The 7,397-nt window shown below is 37.9% G+C and overlaps 2 non-coding genes across 2 annotated transcripts; both read left to right on the top strand.

Moving 5' to 3' along the window:
- Window positions 1-1,198: 1,198 nt before the first annotated feature.
- LOC116216512 lies at window positions 1,199-1,305 on the top strand. Its single transcript, XR_004159405.1, has one exon. It is a non-coding gene; the product is annotated as a U6 spliceosomal RNA (small nuclear RNA).
- A 13-nt stretch (window positions 1,306-1,318) lies between these two features.
- TRNAA-CGC lies at window positions 1,319-1,390 on the top strand. Its single transcript has one exon. It is a non-coding gene; the product is annotated as a tRNA-Ala (tRNA).
- Window positions 1,391-7,397: the final 6,007 nt, after the last annotated feature.

Raw genomic sequence — 7,397 nt, 5'->3', positions numbered from 1 at the left:
TTTTTTTTGTCCACACAGTCTCCAGGCTAAATTTTTTATGACAGGAAGTCTCCTAGAAAAGCATTCCCACAGCCTCCCTTTGCCCTGCTGCCACCCACACAGAAACTAGCTGCGTTCTGGTGAAAACACTGAAACTTTGATTACAGTCATTTCTCAGTTTATACTACAATGATATCAACGCTGAGCAGGAGCTGAAACCAAGTCTACTACACAGAAATTGTTAGAGAATTGATCTCTCAAAAATTCAAAAGGAATTATGGAGCTGCTGGATTTATACGATCTAGCAGAAATTTGTTTTTGAGAGAACTCTTGGCTTTGAGGAAAGGACAGAAGAAAATTAATCCTTATGAATTCTGTTGGTAATCTTGGTAAGAAATCAGCATCAACAGGATATCAAAATGTCCAACAGTAGTCCTTGAGGAGGTAAACTGTTGTAACAAACATTAATGCTAGAGAAAGGGAAAAATGTTTTAATGGCACTGCTGTAATTTAAGTTATGGGAGCATGAATATGTCCTTATGAAATAAAAGTATACATTGTGAGAAATGCACATAGAGGAACAAAAAAAAAAAAAGAAACTTTAGCAGAACCATCGAATTGTTTGAGTAGGAAGGGACCTTTAAAGACCACCCAATTCAACTTCTCTACAATGAACAGGGACACCTACAGCTGTATCAGGTTCCTCAGAGCCTTGCCCAGCCTCACCTTGGGTGTCTCCAGGGATGGGACATCCACCACTTCTCTGGGCAACCTGTTCCCGTGTTTCTCTATTAATATCTTTTTAATCTTTTTAAAACTTACTATTATTATTTCAATAATCAATTTTTGTCATTGACATTTGCTTGCTTCTGCCTCAGATTTAGATGGCTGAATTTGAGTTGAAGTACCTGTTTTTAGCAGCGTGAGAGCTGGAAGTCCTCAACCAGGACCCACGGACCCATCTCTGAGTTGCTAAATCACCACTGGAATCAATAAGTGCTGAATGTCTGTAGGTCTGTCAACAGAACTTGTATTAGTGTCTGCTTCTTAGGGACCACAGTGATACCTGAGCACTTCTAGGCATCATTGAGAAACCAAATCATTCAGAATATTTATTTAATCTGGAACAGCTTAGCATTTTTGTGAGTTTTAAGTTTGGGATGATTGCATTACCAGGAGATAAATCCTTTATTTGTCTCTTCATGATTAGTAGCCAAACGTGCTCATTTCAGCAGCACATATACTACAATCGGAATGTTGCAAACAAGATTAGCATGGATCCTGAGCAAAGATGACATGCAAATTGGTAAGGTGCTCAATATTTTGTTTTTCCAGGGCAGGGGATGTAGCTCAGTGGGAGAGCGCTTGCTTCGCATGTAAGAGGTCCTGGGTTCAATCCCCAGCATCTCCACACTTTTCCTGCCTCACAGCTTGTGCAGGGGGAAATGCCAGTTTGAATGGGGCCCTGGGCAGCCTGATCTGGTGGGTTGCAACCCTGCCCATGTCAGGGGATTGGGTCTTGATGATCCCTTCCACTCTGAACCATTCCATGATTCTATGAAAAGGACAAGCAGGTAGTAGGCTTCTCTTTCCAGAATGCTATACCTATGCTTCAAAGACCAGCCCCTGCAAGGACAAGAAAAGCATGTGTCCCAGGTGATGGCATTTAACTATGGATTATTTCTGTTGCCATCCAGCACAGACAGACTCAGAAATCATGACAATTTATCCCAACTCTGTGCATTCTACAGAGCAAAGGACAAGGCCCAGTGGGAGACACCAAACCAGAATGGAGCAATCCTTGATCCCATCCAGCTCTGCCCCAACTTTTCGTCTGAGCTTGGATGAATCATTTACCTCTGGGATGCTTATGTACTCCGAACCTTCTTTTCATTGCCTTATGTCGTGACTGTTCATTTGCTGACCTGGGCTCTTCACCAAGAGCTCATAGTAGACTCAAGTCAGAATAGTTTTGCCACAACCTCCCAGCACTGATTACCACCAAATCCAGGAAGCAGGTGAAATAATGATGGAGGAACGCAGTGACCAGAAAGAGAATATCTGCATTTCTCCTCTTGCTCCCTGCTTTCCAAGGGTAAGACCACCATGTGTGCATATTTCTCAGAGGCATCTGAGAAGTTCTAGATAATTCTCAGAGATGTCCTTTTAGAGACTGCAAGTATATCATGGCTAATAAGAGCTTAAACTGTGAGTCTTTCCCTCTTGATCATTTTCGTATCTGTACAGCTATTAGTCTTTCTTTACATACCAATTCATGTGGCAAAATATAACATCATAATTGCCGTGTGCACAGCTTTGACTAAGCTGTGAAAAGTGGCTTACAAGGTAAATCTTTACAATGGCTGGCAGACAGAGTAAGAGCTGAAAAGAAATGCTGTATTATTTCATCCTAACTGAGAGCATAGAGCATATAGCTCTTCTGCTGCTGCTATCCTTGTATTTTCTGACTGGTGCTGTGTTATAACATAAACTATATGCAAAGGAATAGAGATGACACAAAGGAGAAACAAAGCCTGGTAAACGTAGCCACAGACTGCACATAATGGCCAGAGAGGGCCATTCGGGTTTTGGTTTATAATGAGCAGAAAAGCAGTGACCTGACCAATTACATGTCTGTGCTGTGCTCTTTCTGCCACGATGATTTGTTTGCTAGAAGACACACGGCTATTTTAAACACTTTTTATATAGACAGTCTGGCAGTCTCCGCAATGATGGGTTAAGCAGACAGTTATGCCTTCCAGTGAAGCTGGCAACAGTGACTTACAAATTTTTCTTTCTGTACAATTAAGCTGCACTCTTGCTGTTGAGCAATGCAAATTTCTTGTTTCTTTCCATGGTTCCTACCGGGATTTGAGGGGATTCAAGAAATCAGAGATATCCAGGGCAGAACCGAAAGGGATTGTGAGGTTTTAAGATATTCCTAGATTTCTTTGGATATTTCAAGACTAGGGAACTCTTTCCCTATATCAATAGTACAGTACTACTAATATCTAAACATTCTTCCTTGCAGGAACCTGAACAAAAACCATTGATATCCAAGCTGGCTCTAGCTTTAGTTTTGAATATATAACCATTCATTCCAGACACTCTAAGCACTCGATACTTAAACCTAAGGTTAGTACTTGATAAGATACTAAGCACACTTGTGTGCCACTGAGGAGTGTTTGCACACACAGGAAATGCAAATCCCATCATCCAGTTAAACCATGTGTTATGTTAGGTCTCACCTCATTGATGTCAACAGCAATTATGCTCATTCATGCCCAGGCTGAAATGGGTCTGTAGAATTGTAAGGTAAAATTCAAATGCCCTCAAACAAATGAAGCTCCCACAGAAAATAGCATGGCATTTGCTCTAACAGAGATATCAGAATTTAGCATGTAGAAAACAAAAGAGCAAAGTGGTACCTTACTTTTGAAATGTGTAGTGGTTTTCTACATTTTGTGATTTTACCAGTTTTTTGTGATGAAACTCCTATTCTTTTATTGTTTCTTCATAGCTCCCTACTTACTTTCCCTGATGGGGAGAGTTTACTGGTAATCAGCTTCATTCCTCTTTCTCTCAATTTCCTTACATCAATTCCAGTGAATACATTATTGAAGCTCTGCCCCAAAAAATCAAACATCTTCAGGAGAAAGCAGTTGATTGGCATAGCCAATAATGGTAATATTTTTATTTATTTCCAAGTATAGAATTTGGATCTCTTTATTGAATTTAATCATTCTAAAGATATGGAAAAATAATTGTGAAAAGCTATTAGATAAAATACATATGACGCTATTCATATTGCCACCTTCTCCTTTCCTGCTCCCAAATCCTGTCTGTTAATAAGATTTGGCCTCCTTTGATGGAGGGCTGCATCTGGGATTTGAGAATATTCAGATCCAATATTATTTTGAATGTGAGCAGTTTTTTTCCCCTTGAGAATAAGAAAGCTCTAATAACAGAATTAATACAAGGCACATTTGGCTGATTAGATGAGAGCATGAATACTGCATGTTATCAATTAGCTGCTTTGTTGAACTACTCCATCTGATAGAGAACTAGAGAGTTTTTTATGTCTGTATCTGTGTATATCTATCTACTTAACAGATATCTAGGTTCAGGCTCTGAGTAATTTTTAAGTAAGTTAGCCTTTTCTCTTTCCTGCAGCCAACCCCTGAGAGATTCTACAGTGTTGAATTAATGATTGAGCAATAATTCCATAAAAGACAAAGGGCATGTTTTCTTTAAATGTTACGAAAGAAGATAATTTTTAGTGGCAGCCTGAAGCATTGAAAAAATGCAATCATTTCTGAAGACATGAAAGTCAGACATACTGGTTATATTCTAGGATATTTACATCTCAGCAATGAGGAAATGAGATATTGAAAGGCAGGAGTCTGCTGAACTGAAAGATATTCTATAAAGGAATAATTGTTTAGGGAGAAGTAGTTTCAGGATGTAAGAAATGAATGTTTTACTTAATAAAATTATAACTGAGAAAAATACATATAGCCTTAATTCACTACGGTAAATCAGCTATTTTTAGGAGATATTGCCTCAAATATCTCCTTCAGATGTCACAATTCTTTCACAAAATATGAAGATCTGAAGGAATGCACTGCATGGAACATGGGGCAAAAGGTAGGAATAAGCAGTAGAATTGGCTTTGTTGGTATATTGCCTACAATTACTATTATGTCATAATGACTAAGGATACAATAAATGAGTAAATAAAGCATGTATAAATAAAGTAAATAAATTTTATTATTATAGTAGTGTTTAGATATCTCAGATGATATCATTATTATTCCTGGATTTGATTTGATAAATACATTATCTTTACTTTTATTAATAAACTATTTACTTCAATAGCCACCTTACGGCTTGTTATAGTGAAGATGGAGCCATATTCTTGGATGTCCACAGTGACAGACTCGAAAGACAATGGAAAGAAATTGTACATTTTTTTAGGTAAAATGAAAAAGGCTTCAAAAAACAGATTGCTCAAACACTGGAACAGTGCTCTCTAGAGACGATGGAGAACATCAGCCTCTGGAGGCGCATATAAAAAAAAGTATATATTTTTTTCCTTGTCATTTGTGGACATAATGGAAGTATTTTGGGGTTTCCAGGCAAATGGGGACAGTGCACTGAAAATAGCAGGAATAAACAGAAAGAGTTGGAATTTTCTGTTCTGTACTTTAACCTGTTCAATTATAGTGACTGCTCTGTAGGTAACACAGCCATACAAGGATGATTTCTTCTGAAATAGTGTGCTTAACTGGCTGTGATTTAGAAAACCAGTCCCTGAAGATTATAGAGAAGTTACCTTTCCACCAGTAATATTTCATGAATTCAGAAGCATACCTAGACAGAAGTTACTTGCAGATTTCTCTCCATTACTCTGTAAAAAAAAAATGTTAACACATCTTGGTCTCTACCAGTTTCCAGTGGTGGCAGATTGGCTTTATGAAGCCTAATCCAAAAATGCCTCGTTTGCTCTGCCCACTCTTCTCTGCTGATGGGAATTCTAGATAGAAAAGCCTTCCTCCACTGTGACCTCCCACAAGCTCTCTAGCTCTTGCTTAGTCAAGAACAAAACTACAGCTGCTCTACCAGATATGAAAAAGCATATGCATCACAGAAGAAATGTCTTCATTTTATTTTATGAATTTTATAAAGTTTTGGTTAAGTTTAAAATCAATTTTTAAACCTTCATGGTAACAGATTTTTCTTCACATTTAATGATTAATGTATTCAGAATGTTTTTCCAGCTGTGTCATATGACCCTAAGGTCGTTCACACACTGGACATTTGAAAATGCTCATGGAAACTTTTTAATCCTGTTTGAACAGACTGTTTCACAAAAGGCTCCCGGAACTTGAGAAAATATTGCAATATTCTAAACTTCAAACTGAGACATTCTGTCAGTTATTTTTCTTTCAGCTAGCAACTGGATTGTATTTGTGAAGAACACTCTGTTTCAACTGACGATGTCCATCAGCCCAGCACTTCCTAGCTTATTTTCTAGCTGCCTCCCCCCATTCCTCCATGCCCTTCATCTCAGTAAGAAGTGGAATTGAAGGGCCCACAGATACTGGCTCAACACTGCATTATTTAGAGCATCTCTGGCAATCAACTTGATTTTTGTTCTTGGAAGCGAAGCACAAAGACTTTCTGATGTGTGTTTGAAAGCTGATATTTGAGGGGGGGGAAAAAAAAAGAAACAAACAAAAAAACCCAGCCACTTATTTCTGAATATGAGAAGTTTCCTGTCATGCTTGGAGGTGAATTTCTTCTTGTAGACAATTTGATTGAAAATATATTGTCCTCTATTCTGAAGAAACCACTTTTTTTCAAGTATAGTTCCTAAGTCAAGAGCCAATAAAAAATATTAAAAATTAAGATGGATGATAGCAAATCTTGATTAAAAACCTTTCTGTGCAGCAGTACAGACTTCCTTGTTCTGCATAAGGGAATAAAAATGATGAGCAAATCAGCTGCCATGTGGAAGTAAAATCAACCTGTAGATGTCAGATCCAGTTCTGAATATATTTAAAATAGGCTTCATAAACAGCTTTGAAGAATCTTACTGAAAGCCATATGTTTTTCACAAAGGTCCAGCATAAAGCATGTCCTGTCTTTGCCTTTTTGAGACCTTTCTAAATATGACCTAAATGATCTGCTCTCACTCTAAGAAAAAGACTTGTATGCTTTGTTGATTTTGCAGTATTCTATGATATAAAATTTGTGACATATAATGAAACAAAGATATCAGAGATCTAGATATTAGATGAAATATCAAATTATCATGCTAAGTCCCCTTCTAGAAAAAAAATATGTATTTTTTGTCTTCTTCACAATTTTCAAATAAACTTATTTAGCTCATAGCTGAAAATTTAAGTTTTCAATTACCCTATATTGTATTTGTAACTATCATACTTGACAGACTTAACATTTAAATCCTCTTTTCAAGCTTATTTCTCCTTCTGATATTACTTGTGTTTCTTATTTACAGAAGGAGCTGCTCTTGATAACATATACACTTCTATGAACATTTGAGTTTTCCAGAAATTTTGAAATGAATTATAGAATCATAGAATCACAAGGTTGGAAATGACCGGTAAGATCATCTAGTCCAACCATCTTCTCATTACCACTGCTACCACAAGCACTAAACCATGTCTCACAGCTCCTCATCCAGACGCCCCTTGAACACTGCCAGGGACGGCAACTCCACCACCTCCCTGGGCAGCCATTCCAGTGCCTGATCACTCTCTGAGAGAAAAAGTTTTTTCCTCGTGTCTAACCTAAACCTCCTCTGAAACAACTTGCAGCCATTTTCCCGGGTTCTGTTCTTTGCCTGGGAGAAGAGGCCAAACCCCTCTTCACCCCAACCTCCCTTCAGGAAG

The sequence above is a fragment of the Meleagris gallopavo genome, chromosome 3 (assembly GCF_000146605.3).
Source record: "Meleagris gallopavo isolate NT-WF06-2002-E0010 breed Aviagen turkey brand Nicholas breeding stock chromosome 3, Turkey_5.1, whole genome shotgun sequence".
Taxonomy (NCBI): domain Eukaryota; kingdom Metazoa; phylum Chordata; class Aves; order Galliformes; family Phasianidae; genus Meleagris; species Meleagris gallopavo.
The sequence above is the reverse complement of the archived record's forward strand: the minus strand, read 5'-3'. Positions and strand labels throughout refer to the sequence as shown.